Here is a 25,655-nt window from a genome sequence, read left to right as displayed (position 1 = left end):
TAACTTAAAAATGCTAGGATGTCCTAGTCTTTTATGCCACAAAACAATATCCAATTTTTGTACATTAAGAAAAAAATATCTTTGGAAATGATCAACCGATCCATGGATTAGGGATCTCCTTCTCTCTATCCTTCCACAATATGCTTGGATTGGAGATCTTGTATCAAACATCAGTTGGGTGTGAAACAAATACTTCCACCATGATCAATTATTTAAAAAACTCAAAGAAAATTTAAATTTAGTTTTGGAGCAATTCTGACTTTTGGAATAGAAAAATTCAAAGATTTTTAAAATCCCCAATTGCTTTAATATCAAGAGAGGAACTATCGACAATAAAGATATTATATCTACTTGATTTAATACTATAATTGGAAAACACAAAGCTATTGGGGGTCATATGAAATGAAGCACTTGAATCTAGGAGCCAAGAAATCCTACCGGGAGGTGAGGAAGAAGAGACCACGACACCAGTTAAAGAGGAGTTTTTGATAAGTGGATGTGGAGCTTCTGCTAATTGGGATAATGACATACCTCTAAAAGATTTTAGATCTCTATTGGTTGTATTCTTGACTTCTTGAGAAGCCTCTAGGGTAGCTACTCTTTTCTCGTCCTTTGTTTTGAATTCAGGGCAATATGGCTTGATGTGCCACAGTTCTCCACAGTTATGACAAATAATTTTTCCCTTTCTCCCATCATTGTTGTGTTGCCTCCCAAAGCTATTTCTAGAAAAGTGAGGCGGGGTCTAGAAACCGCCAACATGTTGTCTTTAGACTTCTTAGATTCGGTTGTTGATTTTAGCCTAGTTTCATCCATACAATCTTGGGCCAAAATCTCATGTAAAGATGGAAGCTTGTTTTGCTTGCGGTGGATAATAGGCCCCCAAAAATGTTCAAATTCAGGCCTAAGCCCTCTCATGAATTGAAAAAATTGCTCCTCCAATATTTAGTTTTTTTCTTCGGAGAGTATCATTAGGAGTATCCTAAATAGGCTCTATTTTAGCCATTTGGTCCCATAGTCTCTTAAGAGTACCATAATACTCTCTAACACTCTTTTCTCCTTATTTATGATTGCGTATCTTATCTTGCAACTCCCATTTATGGACGACATCATTTTGAGTGTAGGTTTGCTTAGTAAATATTGACGCTTTATTGGCCCTTCAAACTCTAAAATATTTTCACAAGGTTCTTCGTACATACTTCCCATAAATAGGGATAAAACCTTGGCATGTCCAACTTCCCATGCTTTAATGGCTTTTTTGTATTCCAAAAGAATCTTTTCTCTCTTGTTGCCTTTGAGAGTTTTCTTTTTAGTTTCTTTATTTTTCCTACAAATCGATTTGGTGGGAATAGGTTGAGGTTTCGACAATGAACCATCAACATATTTCCACAAATCCTTTTCAATCAAAACTCTTTTAATGGTGGTAGCCCACATATTATAGTTATTCCAATCAAATTTGATGGGAACAACCTTAATCACTTTTTTTTCGGCCATTGCACCAAAGAAAAGATAGAAAGAAAAGGAGAGGTAGAGAGAAGGGATAGAAAAGAGATAGAAAATGGTGTTGATGATGAGCTTTATGAGGCAATGAAGTTCACGATCACTCGTTCCTCCTTCGTGTACTCTTAAATGGATGCTCATTCACTTCAAAGGTTCCTCACGCTCTGATACCATGTAATGAAATACAAAAGAACAATAGAATGCCTCTTATGGGCTTTACAAAACACACAAAGGTCTGTATAAACAATGACTACTTATGAGTCAAATACAAGCATACAAGCACAGAACCACAAATGGGCAAGAGACAATCATAAAAAAAAATATATCTTATTTTAGAGCACTCGCTTAAGTCAAGCACTTCTACATTTATGGGGAAGCTGGTGGAACGTGATGTTTTGACTTGGTTTCAGATATGGATCTATATCCAGATCTGGATCCACATTAGTTGTCAGATAAGATACGTGTTATGGTGTATAACTGTATTGTGTTTTTTATTTCTTTCTTTACCCCTCATCTTTATTTTGATGTGTATTAGACTCTAGGGGTATTATTGTAACAACATTATAAACAGTTATAGAAGGATATGTTATAATGAAGGAAGACCCACACATCTCAACTCAAGGTATTGAAGTCTTGGGTATTGTGCAACAACCTCCTCTCTCTCTATCTTCTTCTCCTTATTCCAGATTCTGGTATCAGAGCCAACGACATCGGGTTGATCATCAAGGTGAGTTAAGGACTGTGGCTATCGATCTCCTTGATTTTTGTTCCAAAATCTTGGCTGTCGATCTCTCTTCTTGATTTCTGTTCCAAAATCTTGGCTGTCGATATCTTTTCTTGATTTCTGTTCCAAAATCTTGGCTGTCGATCTCTTTTCTTAATCTATCTGTTTTTTTATCTGTTCTAACTTTCTATTTTTTTGCATATTCAGAAACCCAAATTTCTACATGTTCAGAAACCCAGAAAATAAGTTTTATTTATCATCTCTTCTTGCCTTCACGTGAATCTCAAAATTTTAGAAACTCAAAAAATATCCTGTCTCGAAATCTTATTTACTTTCTTCTCTTTCAGGCTGTCTCAAGAGAAATCTGATTTCACGTGAAATCAGAATCCTGCAGCATATTTTATGACAGATATGTTTTCACGTGAAATATAGATTCCTTTAAAATCTCAAAAATTTCTTTTAGTTCAGATCTGAATATATTGTTTGATATGATTATTAAGATTGATCTTGTTAAGATTTAACTTCTGGTTATCTGGTTCGTAAAAAAAAAACCCAGATTGCTGTTGACAGTCGATCATATCAACTTGTATCTGAAATCATTGTCCTTATCTTAATATGGACTCTTCTTCTCTTTCCACTAATTTCTTAAACCAACTTGTATCCAAAAAGGTTACCCATTCTAATTTTCTCACCTGGAAGAGACGGAATTTTCCCTTCATTCACAACCAAGGTCTTTTGGGTCATCTAGATGGATCAATCCCGGTTCCACCAGAATTTATTGTGCAGGAAAACAATGATTGAAAAGGGGCTGTTGAGTCTACCGATTGGCAAAATCCAGATTTTATTTCTTGGACGAAACGGGTCCAAGCTCTCGTAGCATAGCACACATTACATCAATATTGTCCCAGAAAGTTTTAATTAGTATCCCTGATGATTGTGTGAAATTGTCTATGAAGAGACAATACGCATACAAGTATAAATACTTTATAAAAGAAGTGCACGAAAACACTCTCACAACACTTGAGCAAAATACGCAAAAAGCGTTAAAGTAATAAACATGCAATAATGCATGTATTTCATAAAAAGGAGCAAATGCTTGAGACTCTCAAGCTTGAAGAATTACAAAGGGGGAACACCCCTATTTATACAAAGCAAAAGGGTGCAAAGGGGGGGCTCCCAAAGGAGTCGTTGGGGAGCCCCCTGAAAAGAAGTCATCGTTATCCTCATTATGTATGTCTGACCCGATCCATTTATGTAATGGATCGGGTCCAGACCCAGTTCATGTATAATGTAAATTAACACTCTGTTAAGGGGTATTTTCGTACCTTAGTGTTTTACATCTTTATTATTAATAGAATGAGAGGGCAGTCACGATGGACTGAACCCCCTTTCTCTGGAATCTCTCTCTCACTCTCTCACACACACACTGTCGATGATAGGGTTTCCTTCTTTCATGGTATCAAAGCATGAATCTGGGAGTGAATCACAGCGTGAATCTGCGTGGATTCACCAGCGTCAGCAGCCGTGAATCTGTGTGGATCTCAAAGCAACGTGAATCTGCGTGGATCCATCAGCCGTGAATCTTATCTGTGTGAATCTGGGAGTGAAGGGCTGACAACGTGAATCTGCGTGGAGGGCTGCCAGCGTGAATCTGGAACCACTCAAAGAAACATGAATCTGGGAGTGAAGGGCTGCCAGCGTGAATCTGCGTGGATCCATCAACGTGTTTCTATCAGCGAAAAATCTGGAAACGTTATTAAATCAGGTTCCCCTTTCCTTTGTAAAAAAAAAAGAATTCGATCCTCTTTCTATCTGTGACTTTCTTTCTTGATCTGGGATTTCCTTTTAATCCCTGCTGTTTCTCTGCTGTTTCCCTGCATTTAATCTGTGTTTCCCTGCTACCTGCTAATCACTGTTAATCTGTGATTTCCTTTTTCTTTTTTTTTTCTGTTAATCTGTGATTTCGTTGGTTCTAAAGAGAACTGCCTACTGAGTATCACCTGCTAGCATCCATCTGTTTTCCCTTATCTGAATTTTTTTTCTCTGTTTTTGTTGGTTCTGAAAAGAACTGTCTGTCGAGTATCTCCTGCTAATCAGGCACAAGTTCCAAGATAAGGCTTTAAAATGCATGTTTATAGGATATGCAGAAGATTACAAAGGGTATAGGTGTTATGATTCCCTGAGTAAGAGTGTCAAAATATCAAGGAATGTTATTTTCGCTGAAATGAACTTTGCTGATAAGGATACTAATTCGGCTATGGTGAATACTGATAACTCAAGCTCCAACATTGAGGTGTACTACCCATGGTTAAATTCAGAACTCTTCTCCAATGGTAAAGTAGACTGTCCAGAAAATTGCAGTCAGAAGGAGCCACATGAGGATTCAGCCAATGAGACTCAATCGGAGGAAACTGTCACATATGACTTGGAGCCAACAAGGTATAAGGGTATTGTGTACACCCGGCGAGAGAAAGAGCCCTCATTCATTCCTTGTACGAATACAGATCCATCTGGATCATCCGTTTTGCAACAAATGGATATCAGAAGATCCTCACAGATTCGACATCCGCTTGACAGGTGGGTAAGTTATAAAAATTTTTCATTGGATTTTCAGTTATTCTTGACATCCATAAGTAAAGAGGATGAGCCTCTCATGTTCTATCAAGCTGCGAGCTCTAGAAGATGGGTAGAAGCAATGAATGAAGAAATGGAGGCCTTACATGAATGTGGGACATGGGAGATTGTACCTAGACCACTGGACAGAAATGTTGTTGGGTCAAAATGGGTGTACAAGATAAAATATAAACCAGATGGGAGCATCGAAAGGTACAAGGCTCGACTTGTAGCCAAGGGATTCACACAAGAGGAAGGCCAAGACTTTGATGAAACTTTTAGTGCTGTAGTTAAAATGGGGACCATTCGCATTGTGTTGAGCCTAGCCATTAAACATGGATGGACATTGAGCCAGCTGGATGTAAAAAATGCTTTTCTGCACGGGGATTTAAAAGAAGAGGTCTACATGGAACAACCCACTGGATATGCAGAACGAGACGCCAAAAAATATGTATTCAAATTAAAGAGAGCACTCTATAGTTTGAAACAAGCTTTCCGTTCCTGGTTCGACAGTTTTTCTCTAGAAATACAACGGCATGGCTTCTCTCGGTCTCTTCTGGATCACTCATTATTTATTCACAATGAACAAGGAGTTACTACTCTTCTGTTGATATATGTAGATGACATCATCATCACAGGGAATTGTAAAAGTCACATTGAGCAGATGAAGAAGTTATTAAATCAGAGATTTAAGATAAAAGATTTGGGAGAGCTGCGATATTTTCTTGGGGTAGAAGTTGATAACAAAAATGATACACTTACCCTTACTCAACACAAATATACGTTGGACATTCTCGCCAGAGCAGGCATGACAGATTGTAAGCCGTTAACAACTCCAAGTGTCATTCATCAGAAATTGAGTTCACAAGAAGGGGATATATATGGAGATCCCACTAAGTATCGCAGTTTAGTTGGCATGTTGCAATACCTGACTTTTACTAGACCCGATATAATATATTCGGTTAATCAGGTATCCCAGTTTATGCATGAACCTCGTGTGTCACATATGGAGGCAGTCAAACGTATACTTCGCTACCTAAAGGGTACAGTGAGTGATGGGCTGGTATACAAAAACAAGGAAGAATTAGATCCAGGCGGGGGCCATGAGATCGTCACTTATGTTGATGCTGATTGGGCGGGTGATCCAGACGAACGACGATCAATATCTGGTTATTGCAGCTTCATTGGGCCAAACTTGGTATCCTGGAGCAGTAGAAAACAAAAGACGGTTGCTAGATCAAGCACTGAGGCTGAATATAGATCGATGGCCACTGCCACAGCCGAGGGTACATGGATAAGACATCTCCTGACAGAAATGGGAGAACCAATTGCTCGGTCACTGTTGTTGTGTGACAATCAAAGTGCCATCAACATGTCATTCAATCCCATTCACCATAGTCGAGCAAAGCACATTGAAATAGATCAACATTTTATTAGGAAAAAGGTTGAAGACAAAGAGATTGAGCCTATGTATATGCCAACTGAAGAACAAGTTGCTGACATCCTCACTAAAGGGTTGACAAAGGATAGATTTTGGTTTCTGAAGAACAAGTTGTTCATGGTCCAACACCATGCACAACTTGAGGGAGGCTGAAAAGAAGTCATCGTTATCCTCATTATGTATGTCTGACCCGATCCATTTATGTAATGGATCGGGTCCAGACCCAGTTCATGTATAATGTAAATTAACACTCTGTTAAGGGGTATTTTCGTACCCTAGTGTTTTACATCTTTATTATTAATAGAATGAGAGGGCAGTCACGATGGACTGAATCCCCTTTCTCTGGAATATCTCTCTCTCTCTCTCTCACTGTCGATGATAGGGTTTCCTTCTTTCACCCCCAACGATTCTATTGGGGGACCCCCAATGCACCTTTATGAAATATATAAAAAAAAATAAAGAAATGCAAAATACGAAAAATAAATTACAACATATTCCTAAATGGAATATGCGCAAGATTACAAGAATACCCTTTTCGGGTAAGAAAATAAAATATGTATAAATATATATATTTATATATGTAGAGATACATATAATATATTATATGTATATGTATCTCTAAGTATATCAGTATATATATTTATACTTACAACAAGGTTTTGGAGATACATTTTAACACCCCCCTCAAACTTACGGTGCGATAACCGCAAGTTTGTCAAGAAGGAAATGAAATCTGGGCGAACATAGTGCTTTTGTGAAGAAGTCTGCAAGTTGATACTCAGACGTCACGTATGGTAGATCAATGACCTTCTTCAAATATTCTTCTCTGACATAATGGCAGTTCATTTCTATATGCTTTGTTCGCTCGTGAAAGGTGTGATTCTTGGCAATATAAATTGCACTTTTATTTTCATAAGATAGCTTTGTTGGTTCTATGATAAACACTCCCATATCTTCCAAAAGGCATCGAATCCATACAATTTCCATGGTGTTAGATGCCATGACTCTATATTCGGCTTCAGTGGATGACAAAGAGACCTTCTGTTGTTTTTTGCATCGCCATGAGATCAAAGACTCACCTAAGAAAACACAAAAGCCAGTGGTGGAGTGACGGTTGCTAGGGTCACCTCCCCAATCTGAGTCAGTATAAACAAGTAATTTTAATTCAGAAGAAGAAGATAGAAATACTCCCTTATTCATTGTTCCCTTCAAATATCTGATGATGCGAAGTACAACACTCATATGAACGGTTGTAGGAGCGTGCTGAAACTGACTGGCGATGTGTATAGCATGTGACAAATCAGGTCGAGTAATGCTAAGATACATTAAAGAACCTACCAACTGCCTGTAAGGAGTAGGATCGGTTAGAGGAACACCGTCGTCAATCTTTATTTTTGCTCCCACAACTTCAGGAGTTTCACATACTTTGTCATCAGAAATTCCTGATCTGTCAATAATCTCACAAGCAAGTTTAGACTGAGATAAAAAATAATCACGTTGCGAATATGCAACCTCAATTCCAAGAAAATATGTCAGAAAACCCAAGTCTGACATCTCAAATTTTGAAGTCAAGACGGACTTAATACCCTTGACTCCTTGAACATTGTCACCTGTAATTAACATGTCATCAACATAGAGTAATAATATCACAATCCCTGCATTAGATTTTCTAGTAAATAAAGCAGTGTCAGTATAACATGAGGAGAAACCATTTTTCAGCATTACACTGGTAAACCTGTCATACCATTTAGCAACTAAGCGAGCTTTATACCTTTCCAAAGATCCGTCGCTCTTAGTTTTAACCTTAAAATCCCATCGACAACCTATAGTTTTCTTTCCTATGGGTAGAGTTTGGAAATCCCAAGTTTTAGCCTTTTTAAGAGCATTACGTTCATTTTGCATAGCTACTTGCCATTCTAAACATTTTTTAGCTTCTTCAAAATTCCTTGGCTCAAAATAAGAGTGAATGGCACTAAGACAAGCCTTATACCGGGGTGAGAAAGAATCAAAAGAAACAAAACGAGTTGGAGGTCTCCTATTCCTTTCAGATCTTCGGTGATCGAGGGTAGAAACAAGCTCACTATATTGGTCCATAGCACTTCTAAAGGTGTCTTGATTTCTACGGGAGTAGGTTATTGGATCACTTGAAATTCTACTTTCTTGTTCATTGAGTGAGTTATGTTCACCAATATCACCATCATTTTCGTCATCATGATTTGATGATACATCATCGTCACTAGATATATCATCATTACTAGACAATAAGTCAAATAGGAAGGAATAATCAAAATTTTCTTGTTGAGAAACATTTTTTTCAAATCCACTTTCATTTTCTAAAAAAATTACATTTCTAGAGACATATAACTTATCATCTCGAAGATCATAACAACGAAACCCTTTTTGAGTTTCGGAATATCCAAGAAAGGTGCAAGGGATAGCCTTGGGGGAGAGTTTGTCATTCTTATCCGTAAGTATAAAACACTTACACCCAAAAACTCATAATCTACTATAATCAGGTTCAAGCTTATACAAAATCTCAAAAGAGGATATTTTTCCTAATATTCTAGATGGTAAGCGATTTATCAGATAAACAGAAGCAAGAGGTGCTTCTGCCCAAAAGTTTTTAGGAATGTTTTGGGAAATAAGAAGGGTCCTAGTGGTCTCAATGATGTGCCTATGTTTTCTTTCGGCCAACCCATTCTGTTGAAGAGTTTTAGGACAAAACCTTTGGTGGACAATTCCATGATCCTCAAGATATACTTTAAATTGATTGAAGAGATATTCCCCTCCAGAATCACTTCTAAATATCTTTATATTACTGTTGAATTGATTCTTGATCATTGAATGAAAGGTTTTAAAACACGAAAAAACTTCATGTTTGAACTTAAGAAAATAAATCCACGAATATCTGGAAAAATCATCCACAAAAATGACATAATAAGAAAAGCCTCGTTTTGAAGTAACAGGTGCGGGTCCCCAAACATCCGAATGAACAATTTCGAAAGTTTTAAAAGAGAACATAGTTCTTTGCTCAAAAGGCAAACTTTGCATTTTTTCGAGAATACAATCATTACAAGAAAAAGAACTTTTACATAGGTCTTTAGCAAAATGTAAATAAGACAACTTGGTGATATTAGGATGACCAAGTCTTTTGTGCCATACATTTATATCTTTGTTTGGGCCACATTACAAAAAGATTTTGGAACTTGAAGAGATTCCATATAGTATAAGTCTCCTTTTCTAAAGCCTTCCCCAATCAATTTCTCGGACCGGCGATCCTGTATTAAACATTTATCACAAGAGAATTTAATATCGCAACCATGGTGCGAGAGTTGAGATACAGAGAGAAGGTTCAAGTTTAGTTTAGGTATAAATCTAATTTTTGGAATAAAAAAATCTTGAGTTTCAAAATTACCTATTCCTTTAATTTCAAGAGAGGTTCCATTCGCAGTGGAAACAAAAGAGGGAGAAACATTTTTTGAGTAATTGGAAAGTGAAAACATGTTTGGGGACATATGAAAAGATGCACCGGAGTCCAAAAGCCAAGAGACTTTACCTGAAAAAGATGAAGTAGACACGGCGGCACCGGAGGTAGCTCCCTTGAGAAGAGTTTGAAGGGCTTCCACTATTTGATTTAAAGAGAGTGACCCACTTGATGATGCCTCCTCCTTTTGTGGTACACCGGTGGTAGCTATTGCAAGAAGCTTTTTCCATTTGGGACATATGTGTTTGATATGTTCGGGTTCTTTACAAAAATGACAAATAATTTTGCTATAGTCCATTTTTCGTCTTTGCCCACCATTTTCACCTTGATTTTGTGGTTTAAAATGAGGGGACGATATGTTTTAACATTGTTCCCGGGTCTTGATACGACATTGACCTCATTGCTTTCTTCATGATTACAAGGAACCACAAGAACACTTGATCCTTGCTTACATAAACTCATACGAGTTTCCTCACCACTTAATTTGGTGAGTACATCTTCAAGAGAGGGAGGAGTAAATGAGGATAGAAGGGAAGACCTTATTTGCTCAAATTCGGGCCTTAGCCCATTCAAAAAATTGAAGAATCGATCTTCTTCAAGTTGCTTGTGACGGAGTTCAATTGCCTCTCCACTCCATTTTGGTTCAAGCATGGCAAGCTCGTCCCAAATGAAGGAAAGATCGACAAAATATTCCCTAATAGTCATTTCACCTTGAGTAAGAGAGAGAGTCTTCTTTTGAAGATAATACTTATGAGATAGATCCCTCGATGTGTTCATTTTTTCAAGATAATGCCAAGCTTCCGATGCCTTTTTGAACTTAATAATGTTGACATTAATCTTAGTTTCAACGGATGAAAAGAACCAAGAAAGAATCTTGAAATTCTTCATTTCCCATTCATCGTGCTTCTTAGAATACTCTTCAAGAGCTTTAACCCTTTCTTCTCCTTCAAGAATCTTGATTTCACTTCCGTTAACCACAATTATTTTGGGTTCCGGTTCCGGAATTGTGCCTTGCACATAACCCATAGCCCTTTTACTTTTATGTGAGCCTCCATGTTTCCGGCCCAAATATGATAGTTGGACCCATTTAATTTGAAGCCAAGAGTAAATTGAGACTCTTTTTCGCCCATTATGAAGTAAAGAGAAAGGGAGAAATGGCGTACCAACACAATTTTTCAAATGCTAGCTTGCGCAAGATCATCCTAAAATATTTGAGAAGCAAGATCCACCACTCCAACCTCCAAAGATCCGAAGGCACGCTTTTCGAGGTACTTGAAAAGAAGAGAATCCCACAATCCTCTATCACCAACCAAGCTCTGATACCATGTGAAATTGTCTATGAAGAGACAATACGCATACAAGCATAAATACTTTATAAAAGAAGTGCACGAAAACACTCTCACAACACTTGAGCAAAATACGCAAAAAGGGTAAAAGTAATAAACATGCAATAATGCATGTATTTCATAAAAAGGAGCAAATGCTTGAGACTCTCAAGCTTGAAGAATTACAAAGGGGGAACACCCCTATTTATACAAAGCAAAAGGGTGCAAAGGGGGGTCTCCCAAAGGAGTCGTTGGGGAGCCCCCAACGGTCACATTTGTGACCGTTGCCCCCCCCCCCCCCCCCCAACGACTCTATTGGGGGCCCCCCAATGCACCTTTATGAAATATATAAAAAATGAAAAAATAAAAAATAAAGAAATGCAAAATACAAAAAATAAATTACAACATATTCCTAAATGGAATATGTGCAAGATTACATGAATATCCTTTTCGGGTAAGAAAATAAAATATGTATAATTATATATATTTATATATGTAGAGATACATATACATATAATATATTATATGTATATGTATCTCTAAGTATATAAGTATATATATCTATACTTACAACAAGGTTTTGGAGATACATTTTAACAGATTGCACGGCTATGAAACTTTGGAGTAAGTTGGTTCAAACATTTTTACAGGTTTCAAAAGCAAAGGTCATGTTTTTATAAAGAAAATTTCATAACCTTAAAAAGGGTTCCATGTTCATAATGAAATACCTGAATAAAATGAAGCAGATCACTGACCAACTTGCCATGGTTGGTTTTGAAGTTTCAGAAAAGGATAAAGTGCAGCAAACACTTAATGGTTTGGGAGCTGAATATAGTGTGATATACTACATTGTTCTGCCTTCATGAATTACCCAATTTGAAGCATTGAGATCCAAAGTGCTACTTTTTGAGATGAATATGCTCTAAACTTTAGGGGTAAATTTGGCTGCTGTGGACAACCTTAGTGTTTTTTTGTCTGATTCACAGTATGGAAGAGGACGTGGTGGAATGCGAGGTGGGAGAGGGCGTGAATGTAAAGGTACTAGGGAGGCCATGGTCTTCTTCCACTCCTAAATATTCCGCTATTGATTGGTCAAAATAGAAAGATCTCAACATGCTATGTGTGCACGAAACTAGGTCATGTGAAGAATGTTGGTTTAAGGATGATCCCATGCATTATCAAGGAAAATCATCGGATAGGTTAGGAGGATCAGGGTCACGTTTGAATGTTTAGGCTCCTATTGACGAACAACTCTTATTGGCAGCACTTGCATGACTCAATCTGGAACAGAATGAGTAAGGCGTTTGGTATGTGGACTCTGGGGCAGCAAATCACATTACCGGGAATGAAGGTAAATTTTGAAACTTGGTCCCTTATTATGAAAAACAGTCATTACCGAATACGAAACTCGACACCCCATCATTGGCATTGAAAAGGTTTCTATTACTATGTCCAAATCTAGTTTTCAATTGTCAAATGTTTTTCTCATTTTTAACATAAAAAAGAATCTTGTCTCTGTTTCAAAATTAGTTGATGATACCAATTCGTGCGTTATTTTTACTCTTATTTACGTGAATGATCTTCACATGACAAGGACATACACTGAAGGTCAAAGGCAGTGTAATATGTACCTCTTTAAGGAAGATCCATTGGTTGAAGTAAAAATAAATCCATTCAGCAATCTAAGAGTCGTTCTTTGTCATTATGTCTTGTTAATGAGTCTGAGTTAAATAGTTTCAGTGTTTGGCATAGTCGTCTTGCTCGTTGCAATAAAGCTTTCATTGGAAAGTAACTTCAAGTAAGTTGATTTTCATTTCTAATTTAAATTTAGAGTTGGAGAGTCATGTTTATCCCAGTTGTCAATTGTTCAAGAGTTATGCATTACCTTTTAATTCCAACAATAAAAGAACTTTCAAGATTTTTGAAATCATTCTTTCTGATGTTTGGGGACCGGCTCCCAATCCTTCTTCTGGGTGTAGATTCTATGTGATTTTTGTTGACAATCATTCTCGATACACTTGGATATATTTTATGAAACATAAGCATGAAGTTTTTAACATTTTTAAAAAATTTCATGCTATGGTTAGAAATCATTTTTTCACATCTATAATGAATTTCCAGTGTGATGGTGGGGGAGATAACTCTTCGAATGATTTTATTGAGTACCTCAAAATAAATGGGATAAATCAAAGAGTCTCTTGTCCCCAAACACCTCAGCAAAATGAGCTTGCTGAGAGGAAGCATACATTATCGTTGAAAGTATGTTGGCCATGATGCATGAAGTGTGTGTTCCTATACATTTATGGACATAAGCATTCCATACAGCTGTTCATGTTATCAACATGCTGCCAATGTGAGTGATTCAGGACAAATCTCCCTTCTATGAACTATTTGGTAAACATCCTGATTATAAAGCTTTAAAAGCCTATGGATGTGTTTGCTTTGTTCATATCGATGCATCACTGAGAAATAAATTTGAGAAGAAAGCATATCTTTGCAAATTTGTTGGTTATGATAATGATTACAAAGGTTATCGATGCTATGACATTGAGAAAAGGTGCATCCAGATATCAAGAAATGTTGTTTTTGATGAAAGACAATTCAATCACAAAGACATGCATGAAGAACACTCAACTGATTTTTACCAGCCCTGGTTCATTGTGAATCTATTTACAGTAGAAAATGATAAAACAAAACAAAACTTGAGAAATGAAGATGAATATGCAGGTGAAATTAATGTACAAATGCAGTGTAATGATTCAGGAAATCAGCAACATGATACACCAAATGCAGCCCCAACGTCCCATAATGGCAGATTTAAAGGGATGGTATACAGCCACATAAATAGAAGTGAATCTGACTCAAATTCACTACAAGAAATCACAACCAATCAGACTGATCAAATCCAGCAAAATGTGACCAATACCTATGCTGATCACATGGTTTCATATATAAGAAGATCTGGTGAATGAGACATCCGGTGGAGAGATGGGTAAGCTATGAAAATTTCAGTGTAGATCATCAAATATTTTCAACTGCACAAAACTAGAATAGCCCAAACAATATTATCATGCATCAAAATCAAATAGATAGATTAAAGTTATGAATGAAGATACAAAGGCATTATATGAGTGTCTCTAACGACCCCAAACTAATCCTAAAAAAATGCAAAAATATATATATTTTTAAAACAATTGCGGAAAACCTTCCAAGGACTAGAGACACATTACATATTTAATATTACAACTCATCAACCATTTCACACATAAAATAAATTTAAACCACAGTTGTCAGTCGGGGAAGCGGGAGCGGGAAGCGATTCGGGAAGCAGAAGCGAGAAGCGAGTCACTTCCAAAATTTTATTTAGCGGGAATCAGGGGACGACTTAGAAGCAAACCAGGAATAATTTTGGAAGCGACTTAGGAAGCGAACCGGAAGCGAGGGGGAAGAGAGGGAGAAGTGATAAAAGAAAAAAAAGTAAGAAAAATAAAAAAGAAACAAAAAAAAGAAAAAATAAGGCGAAGCGAGCTTCCCAAATTTTTGGGCTCTTCCCCGCACGTTTTGGAAACTCCACGTTTTGTGCTTCTGAAACGCGCTTCGGGGAAGCACGCTGCCCTATATGCTATGGCGCTTTCGGTAACCCTGATTTAAACCATGAACTGAAATTTTATTTACCTAATCAAATAATGTCAATAAAGTTCCAAATAGTTTCAAAATCAAATCTAGTTATCCAGTGTACGTCAGAACCCGATCCACTCGACCATAATCCTGGTGTCCTTGAGCCAGCCAGTTGCTTCATCACGGAACCTCAGTACCTGAAAAACATTTTTAGAAATCGGGTAAGAACCGATGTCCTCATACGACTCTCTAAATTCCCAATAGTAAGAAATTAGCATAAAGTAAATCAAACACAAGTTTAAGAGGATTCACAAGTAACATATCATCAGAATCAACTTACCATCTAAATAGTTACAAGCAAGTAAAAATTTGATGCTAAATTAAACATTTAAAGATGCATAAATTGGTGCAACATGAATGAATATTTTTTCAGTTCATTAATCGATATTTTTTTTGCATGCATGTCTCTACTTAATGCACATCCAATTTTTTATGTCCACTTGCTTAACAACCCACGGATACTCAAAACGAGCAAAAATTTTCGAGGTTCAAGGCAATTTTCAGTAATAGCTTATCATATATATATGCATATATCCCTATTGTGAAACTGTTCAAGAAGTAAACAACATATATATATATATATATATATATATATATATATATATATATATATTATGCTGCTAATTTATCTCAAGAACGCCTACAACATACATATATATTCTCCTGCGAATCTAATCCAAGAATGTGGACAACATATATATATATATATATATATATGTTGTCCACATTCTTGGAACAGATTCTTAGCAAAATATATATACTGTATGTGTTCTTCGATCAAATTCACAGCAATATATATATATATATATATATATATATATATATATATATATATGCATGTATTCTGCTGCTAATCTGTTTCAAGAACGCCGACAATATATATATATATATATATATATATATATATATATATATATATATATATATATATATATATATATATATGTGTGTGTGTGTGTGTGTGTGTGTGTGTGTGTGTGTGTGTGCTGTTCAAGAACGTAGACAACACATATATTTATTCTGCTGCTCATCTATCTCAAGAATGCTGAAGTCGCAGACTTATGCACTTAGCAAAATAAAGAAAACAGCATACATGCTTGAATCCAGATTAATCAACATACCTAAATCTAGATTATATACAACTAATCCAAACATGCTATTAATTCCTCATGCTGTTAAAAATATCATACTCTAAACCCAAGGAAGGAAACTCTGATTTCAATATAGTAGAACTATACCTATTTATTCCAACAACAAAAAATCCAAAGAAAGACTTATCAACAAATCTATATTTTTACTTATATTCTTTTCTTTGTTTTTTTTCTCAAACTCTATGCATGATCAACCCATGCAAATCTCCTTTTCTATTGAGTTGCAAGAGAGGCCTGTACCTTTTTTTTTTTGCTATGGACTGATCTGCGAAGAAGAGAAGAAAAAGTTGACGATGAAAATAGAAAAGAGGAAATCGTTGGAGGTGATGCCCCTCTTTCCCTCCTCTTTTCTCTTTCTACTCAGCTCTCTCTCTCTCTCTCTCTTTTTTAAGCTTGACATTTTTGAGAGAGAGAGGCTTAGCCTGTCTCTTTATAATGAAAGGACTCTTCTTGGGGGGTTGACGCCCCCCCACCCCCCCTCCCTTCCCTCTTTGGGATAGAGTTATACTAAAAGTAGAACTCTTCCCTATCTTATCTTCCCCTTATATATATATATTCCTTTTAGTTAAAGTTTTAAATTCGTCTTTATTTTAAAATCTTATGGATGGACTATGGGTCTTGGCTATACCCATGACTCAAGTCCAAATCCATTTGGATTTTAGCCCATATCTATATATATATATACATATATATATGTCGTCAATGGGTCTTGGACCTTGCCAAAACCTATATTGATGTCTGTCCATATACATTAACATATATTTCTTTATAATATTTTTAATTTCTGACATAAAAATATAATTATTAAATAAAAATTATATTGTTTTAAAAATTTAAAACAAAGTTAAAATTATGAGGTATTACAATATTAGACATGAAAAATTGATCTCAGACCTCTGAACAAAACTGTTGTGGGATCAAAATGGGTGTATAAAATCAAATACAAGCCAGATGGAAGCATAAAAAGATACAAAACTAGACTTTTAGTGAAGGGATTCACACAAGAACCCAGATTGGATTATGATGAGACTTTCACCCCGGTTGTTAAAATGAAAACAATTCGTGTTATTCTATCTCTAGCAGTTAATCACAATTGAATACTAAACCAATTGGATGCCAAAAATGCATTTTGACATGGGAATTTGAAGGAGAAAGTTTACATGGAACAACCACAGGGATATAGTGAAAGAGATTCGAACATATATGAGTGTAAACTAGAAAGGGCTATATATGGGCTTAATCAGGCGTCCAGATCATGGTTCAAGAGTTTCTCCCTTGAAATGCAAAAACATGGGTTCATCATATCGTAACTTGATCACTCACTTTTTGTATATAAAGGTAAGGATTGGCTAACTGTCTTGCTTATTTATGTTGATGATATAATAATTGTTGGAAGTTTAGAAAAACATATCATTGAGATAAAAGAAGTTCTAAGTCGAAGATTTAAAATGAAAGACCAGAGAACACTATTGATTTGCTGAGCAAAGTTGGTATGAAATACTCCAAACCTCTTCTAACTCCTAGTGCTTTAAATCAAAGACTCAGTGGTGATAAAGGAGAAGTATATAATGATCCCACCAAATATAGAAGCATTATAAGGATGCTCCAATACCTCACATTTACTCGACTAGACATTGTTTATGCGGTAAATTCAGGTATCCCAGTATATGCATTGCCCATAGGGATGACAGTGGAGCGGGGGAAAACGGCCCCCCCGCCCCGCCTCGCCCCGTTTGGACCGTGGATGAAGGGAATGAAATGGGGGATGGAGGCGGGGATGAAGGTTAAAATTCATCCCCGTGCGGGGATGGACTTACACTTTCCCTCACCCCGCCCCGTCCTGCCCCCATTAATAATATTACTAAAATACCCTAAGTTAAGTAATAAAATTACAAAACAACCATATTTATATATACTACAAACTTACTAACCCTAACCCTAAATCTTATTAGACAAAATACTGTATCATCCCTACTCACCGTCGCCGCCCAAAGGAGAGAGAAGGTAAATTTTTGTTTTCTTCTTTTATACCATCTTTGAGAAGCTGCAGCGAGAAGCCCTTTTTGTTCTATAGAAGTAGAAAATCTAGCCCTGAGTTCTGTACATTTGAAAGGATTACCGTATCTCACTCTTTTTTGTTTCACCCTTTTCTGTTTCTTTGTGCGAGTTTCTTCATTTCGTACGTTAAATATTTTTTCAATTTGGGGTACTGAATTGGGGAGACGTGATGTTGGTTAAACCCAATCAAATTTGTAACAGAGTGATGAATCTATAACATGCACTAGCATCTGATCTCTCTCTCTCTCTCTCTGCGTTAATTTGTTTTTGTTGCTTCTGTGGGATTTCGAAGGGTCTATCTGGGTGCTCCCATTTTCTTTAAAATTGCATTGGATCAAGATTTCTATTTGTTGGTACGATAAATGTGTGCAACCAATTACGACCTAAAGTTTTCTTGTCTGATTTTTTATGTTGGTGTAATCAATGATGATATCAAATTTTGTTATTGAGCGTGACAATGATTATTCATTAACCATTCACCATCTTTCGATTGAGGTTTCACATAAAAATTCTTTTTTTTTTGGATCTAATTTTTATCTGCTTGAGGTTCAGATTATGGTGGAACTACTTCTGTTTTGCTTTTCCCGTTAATTGCTTCAACCAAATTTGCATAGTTTGTTAGATCATCTTTTTCGTGACATAAATATACAAATTTTCAAGTAATGAAATTCTGGTATTTTGTGGGTTGTTTTTCACTGAAAATCTTAAAAAGCTTTATGATCACATTATTTAAAATTTGTTTTCTACTCTCAATTAGCAAATATTGTAGCGTTTGATTAAAAATAAACTCAATTTTTTTGAAAAAATTATCTGAGAAAGTTGTGTAGAGTACCGATGGGCTACCATTATCAGTTAAAGTATTAGGCTCACTGTTTTTTGATAAGAACAATATAGAGGAATGGGAAAGCATCTTGAAGACCTTAAAGAATCAACATAAAGATATTCATCAGAGTTTAAAAATAAGTTATGATGGACTTGTTCAAACAAAGAAGCAAATATTTTTGGACATTGCATGTTTTTTTATTAAAAATGGCAAGGGGGACGGGGACGGGGATGGGGATGGGCTGGGGACGGAGCGGGGGTGGGGACGGGCCGGGGGTGGAGGTCCAAAGTCTCCCCCGCCACGGGGATGGACCGAGGATGAAGGTTAAATTTTTGAAACAGGGCGGGGGTGGAGACCTTGTCCCCCGCCCCAGTCCACTGCCATCCCTAATTGCCCAATACCAAGTCATGTAGTGGCAATCAAGAGAATCCTCAGATATCTTAAAGGCACACTCGGGGATGACCTTTGCTACAGAAAAAAAGATGAAAACAAGAATGTCGTAACAATAGTGGCCTATTCTGATTTAGATTGGGCAACCGATCCAGATGAATGAAAATAAGTTTCTTGGTATAATGTTTTTGTTGGAACAAATCTTGTTTCATGAAGTAGCAAGAAACAAAAAGCAGTTGCTCGTTCAAGAACAAAAGCTGAATACAAGGCTATGGCGCTAGCATGTTCAGAGGTAACATGGATTAGATATTTGCTAAATGAATTGGATCAAAAAAATGTCTTGTTCAATATTGTTCTGTAACAATCAGAGTGCAATCAAGATTTTGCTTAATCCAATTCAGCATGGAAGAACAAAGCACATCGAAATTGATCAACACTTCTTTCGAAACAAGATTGAAAATGGTGAGGTAGAAGCGAGGTTTATTAGAACAGAAGAACAAGTAGCCGATCTGTTCACAAAGGGGTTAGGCAAGCATCATTTTTTGGTTTTTGAAAAGTAAGTTGTCCATGATTTTAACTATGTACAACTTGAGGGAGGTTGTTGGAACATGATGTTTTGACTTGGTTTCAGATCTGGACCTATATCCAGATCTGGATCCACATTAGTTGTTAGATAAGATGTGTTATGGTGTGTAACTGTATTGTGTATTTTATTTCTTTCTTTACCCCTTATCTTTATTTCGATGTGTATTAGACTCCAGGGGTATTATTGTAACAACATTGTAAACAATTATAGAAAGATATGTTATAATGAAGGAAGACCACACGTCTCAAGGTATTAACATCTTGGGTATTATGCAGAAGCCTCCTCTCTCTCTCTCTCTCTCTGTCTTCTTCTCCTTGCTCGAGATTCTGGTTTCACAGAAGCACCCCTATATGTAGAAGAACCAATATTATTGTTCGGAGCATCCCAACAATTATAAATATAGTTGTTGGGATCTCCCAACAACTATATTTGGAATGACAATATTGTCCATAAAAACAAGAAATTTACAAAATAAAAAAAATAAAGGAAACAAAAAATTATACAAAGATACTAGTGCCCCTAGTGGGCATAACCTATACAATATAGTGAAAAGACTTAAATACCCCTATTTGTTACTACCTATTACAATGATAGGAACATATGTATCATATATATTTATATGTATATACTATGTATTATATATATATATGATACAACTTAACATTGTTTACTTGTTAATTGTTAGTCATTTCATATTTAATTCTAAGTTCTAAATTGTTCTCTTTTACCTATTGTAAGATGAATGCTATGATTATTTGTTACGTTGTTAGTTGTTTTTTTATATTTACATGAAAAAACCACCCCTAGGATCAGAGACCTAGCCGTGCCGGCTTTGCCTGCCGTACTTACAACCATTGTCCTGGCAATGGGCGTACCCTTGCCCTCAGGGAGTTGCCACGCTTTGGCTTACGCAAGGGATGATGCCCATGTAATTTAAACCTAAACCGCCTGCCTAGTGGCCTAGGCTCTATCCCACTATGCCAAACCCCTTTGGGGCTACATTGTTAGTTATTTAGTTATTAATTCATTGCTTGTTAGTTGTTAGTTGCTTATTTATCATTTTATCTTAGTTTTCTTTCATTTTCCTTTTTTGTATTTTTACTTATTTTTTAGAATTTTTATTTAATTTTTTAAATGTAGACGAGATATTTCCGAGATTTTTCAACTTTTCACAATCTTTCTAAGAAATACCCTCACCGTGAAATTACCTTGAACGATACAAGTGACTAAGATATATGTGTGAATGTGAATCTTTGTATCCATATATATATTAGTTATAATATATAATTATGTTTATATATATATTTCCGGCCCGGCCTGTTAAAATGTATAACTGTACATATATGTATATATAATAATATTATATTATTATATATATATATAAATACATTTTTCATTTCTTTCTTTTCTGTAATTATTTTCCTTTATTTTTATTTTTTGTCTTTATGTCATCTAGTTCAGTTTGAACTAGAATGACTGTTGCTAGTCAAGTCCTGTCCAGACTTGACTAGCAATAGAGCTGTTGGACTGACACAGTCCAACAGCTCTTAATAGAGCTGTTGGACTGTGCCCAACAGCTCTATTGAGTCCTCTTTCAGCTGTGTATATAAAGGGGTGCAGCCCCTCTTGTATTTTACTCCAATGCTTCTTAAGCAATTGGTTTTTCATATCAATAAAGAATACATTTTTATTTTTATTTTGTTTCCAGTTATACCCTTTTTAAGGGTTATGCTTTAGTGTCATTCTTGACACTTGCTCTTGTTAATCTAAGCTCGTGTTTCGAAGATCCCCATTTCATTTCATGGTATCAGAGCCGCGGAAGTACTAAATCTTGAGGAAAAGCTGCATCGGTTTCCGTGCCCGTTTGCAAAAGTGTTCGCCACTTGAAGAGAAGTGTTTTATCACTTCATTGGAGAAGATTTCACATCTTGTTGTATTGTTTTTTTTTTCTTTCTTTTTCATTTTCCTTCTTGTTTCTCTTCTATCCCTATTCTTTCTCTCCTTGTAATCGATGGATGACAATGATAAAGTCACCATCATGCCTATGAAACTAAGCGATACGAACTATGTAACATGGGCTTCAATCATGAAGCACCATATATGGGGAAAAGGCTTATGGGGGATTGTGGATGGTTCCGATTCGGAACCTAAGCTATCTCTTACTAAAAAGGAGGGAGATAAAGAGGTCCCTCTATCGGAAGAAGAGAAAATCAAGGCTATTGCCTCATACGAGAAGAAATGGAAAGAATGGAGAATATCTCATGCGAAGATAATGTCATGGCTTATCAATAGCGTTGACATTAAAAAATGCTCAAGTCTTGCCAAATTTGATCATGCCGATAAGGCATGGGAATACCTTAAGAATATGTATTCCCTTAAAGATATTGCACACGTGTGCAACCTCCAAGAAAAAGTTTGAATGATGACACAAGGAGACAAAACTATTCGTGAATATTACAATGGGTTGTCCGAACTTTGGGAAGAACTTTCTCTTTTAGAACCAAAGTGGCATTGTGCCGAAGACATCGAGCTTCGTCAGAAACAACTCGATGCTGAACATTTTTACCAGTTTATCACTGGATTAAGGCCAGAATTTGAAACCACTAAATCGGCCCTACTTCACCGGGGAAAAATTCCTTCTATTGTTGAAACTATTGAAGAGTTAACAATGGAAGAAAATCGTCTCCGGAAAGGTTCTTTAAAAATTGAAGATGATTCCGTTTTAGCCGTGTCTAGACCAGGGAATCATGTTCGATCATATAGGCCTCCTCACTTTAACCGACAAAATGGTGACTATGATAAGAAGAAAGTTATTTGTCATCACTGTCATGAACCGGGACACTACAGGCCACAATGTCCCAAACTTAAGGAGTTGAGAGAAAAAAGAGCTGCAATTGCTGGATCGGAGCCTAAAGATCAGGATGCACCAGTTTCCCTGGCCCAACTAATGGAGATTCTTCAGCCTCTCATCAAAGGTGCCTCTTCCTCATCTGAAGCTTCAACCGGCCCAGCAGCCTCATATTTTTCTGATCTAGGTAAAATTTCTTGGCTTCTTGACTCTGGTGCATCTTTTCATATGACCCCAAATAATCAAAGTCTATCCAAATGTGTTAAAAATAAAACAAGTGTGTCAAAGGTCTTTACTGCTGATGGGACTTCTCTTGAAATAGAAGGAATAAGAAATTTTGAAAAAATTTATAAAACAATTTTTTTTTTATTCCAGAAATTAGACATGTTCCCAAATTAAATTTAAATCTTTTATCTGTATCTCAAATTTCTGATTATGGGTGTAATATTTCTTTTTCTTCTCATGGTTGTTGGGTACAGGATCGCCAGTCAGGCAAGCTGATTGGGGAAGGCCATAGAGAAGGACTCTATTACATGGATTTTTTGGAAATGCCGAAGAAAGCTTTTTGTTATAATATTCAAAAAATAGAGTTGAAACTGTGGCATAAGAGACTTCGTCACCCACATATAGCCAAAATCCAACATTTTCCAAATCTAGGGAAATTTTGTAACTCTGAATCATTTGATTGTAAATGGAAAGCTAGTTGAAGAAGTATATATGGAACCCCCTCCTGGTCTAAGTATTCCTAAGGGTAAAGTCCTTTCGCTTAGAAAAAGCTCTTTATGGACTTAAACAAGCACCAAAAGCTTGGTATGATAAGTTTAGTCGTGTTATGATTGATATTGGTTTTCAATTATGTTTAACTGACACTGCTTTGTTTATTAAGAATTCTGATGCAGGGATCATTGTGCTTCTTCTCTATGTGGATGATATGATCATCACCGGAAGCGATAAACAGAGAGTTGAAACAATCAAAACACTTCTTAAATCTCATTTTGAAATGACTGATTTGGGCTTGTTGAGATATTTTTTAGGCATTGAAGTTGCTTATTCTCCTAGAGGATATTTATTATCTCAGACTAAATTTGCTTTTGATATTGTTTTCAGGTCTGGTATTACTGATGATAAGAAAGTCGACACTCCAGAAGTTGTTAATGTTAAAATGAAGATTGATGATGGAGAACTTCTTGCAGACCCTACTCCTTACAGACAGCTTGTCGGGGCACTTTCCTATCTATCCATTACCAGACCAGATATAGCACATGCTGTTCATACAGCAAGTCAATTTCAACATGCTCCTACTTCTGTTCATATGGGAGCAGTCATGCGTATTATCAGATACATCAAGTCCTCTCTTTCACGAGGACTTTTCTTATCTTCCTCCTCTTCTCTTGATTTAATTGCATATACTGATGCTGATTGGGGAGGTGATCCCAATAACAGACACTCAACCACTGGCTTTTGTGTCTTTTTAGGGGAATCATTAATCTCGTGGAGGTCTAAAAAGCAGCAGAAGGTATCTCTCTCATCCACCGAAGCTGAATACAGAGCCATGGCAACCACGACCATGGAAGTAGTTTGGCTTCGACGACTGCTTGCTGACATGGGAGTTGAAAAAACAAAGGCTTCATAAATTTGTTGTGACAACAAAAGTGCGATCTACATTGCCAGTAACAGAACATTCCACGAACGCACCAAACACATCGAAATAGATTGTCACTACGTCAGAGAGGAATATCTATACGGGATAATTGATCTGCCATATGTCACTTCAGAATATCAGTTAGCAGACTTCTTTACAAAGCCTCTCGCTGCTCCCCCGATTTCACTTTCTCTTAGACAAACTTTCGCTCATTGTACCGTAAGTTTGAGGGGGAGTGTTAAAATGTAAAACTGTACATATATGCATATATAATAATATTATATTATTTTATATATATATATATAAATACATTTTTCATTTCTTTCTTTTCTGTAATTTTTTTCCTTTATTTTTATTTTTTGTCTTTATGTCATCTAGTTCAGTTTGAACTAGAATGACTGTTGCTAGTCAAGTCCTGTCCAGACTTGACTAGCAATAGAGCTGTTGGACTGACACAGTCCAACAGCTCTTAATAGAGCTGTTGGACTGACACATTCCAACAGCTCTAAATAGAGCTGTTGGATTGTGCCCAACAACTCTATTGAGTCCTCTTTCAGCTTGAGTCCTCTTTCAGCTGTGTATATAAAGGGGTGCAGCCCCTCTTGTATTTTACTCCAATGCTTCTTAAGCAATTGGTTTTTCATATCAATAAAGAATACATTTTTATTTTTATTTTGTTTCCAGTTATACCCTTTTTAAGGGTTATGCTTTAGTGTCATTCTTGACACTTGCTCTTGTTAATCTAAGCTCGTGTTTCGAAGATCCCCATTTCATTTCACGGCCCAACCAAAATAAGCCCACGGGCCTAGGCCCAGTCAATGGCCGGTCCATTAGCAGACCGGGCTGGCCCGTTGTCCACGCCTATGTGAAATTTTGCATGATATACTCAAATATATTTATAAACATTTGACACACGCGCACAAACACACACACACACGTGTGTGTGTGTGTATATATATAGTAGTGGGAAGCTACCCGACTGCATTCCTACAAGATGGTACCCAATTGGTTGGGACCATCAATTTTTGGTGTATTTTAGAAATTTTGACCTTACAGATGTGTTCAGCATGATTGATTTATTAGAAATTGACACTTGGATCATTTGGTCTTGATGCATGCAGGGGCGAATCTATGGGGGCAAGGAGGGGCTCGAGCCCCTCCTAAAGTTTTGAAAATTTTTGCCCCCTTTTGAGCACAAGTTTTGAAATTTTTGTTTTGAATGTTTTTGTCCCCCTTTAAGCACAAGTATCGTAGTCGTCCACAAGTTTTGAAATTCTAGTTTTATATATTATTTTATTATAATTTTTTTGCCCCTTTTAAGTAAAATATAAAAATTTATATTGTGCCCCTTTATATTTTAGTTTATAATAAAATTTTTTTGCCCCCCTTTAAGCA

At 36.4% G+C, this 25,655-nt stretch overlaps 1 protein-coding gene and 1 non-coding gene across 3 annotated transcripts in view; both read left to right on the top strand.

Annotated features, from left to right (window-relative positions):
• Window positions 1–25,655, top strand: part of NUP155 (nucleoporin 155) — a 67,167-nt gene that overhangs the window by 39,706 nt on the left and 1,806 nt on the right. The gene's annotated exons all lie outside the window — the stretch shown is intronic.
• LOC149812014 (small nucleolar RNA Z195/SNORD33/SNORD32 family) lies at window positions 18,131–18,211 on the top strand. The gene has a single exon (XR_016428652.1). It is a non-coding gene; the product is annotated as a small nucleolar RNA Z195/SNORD33/SNORD32 family (small nucleolar RNA).

Source organism: Nuphar pumila, chromosome 17 (genome assembly GCF_984573655.1).
Source record: "Nuphar pumila chromosome 17, dmNupPumi1.hap1.1, whole genome shotgun sequence".
Classification (NCBI taxonomy): domain Eukaryota; kingdom Viridiplantae; phylum Streptophyta; class Magnoliopsida; order Nymphaeales; family Nymphaeaceae; genus Nuphar; species Nuphar pumila.
This window is presented reverse-complemented; position numbering and strand designations above follow the sequence as displayed.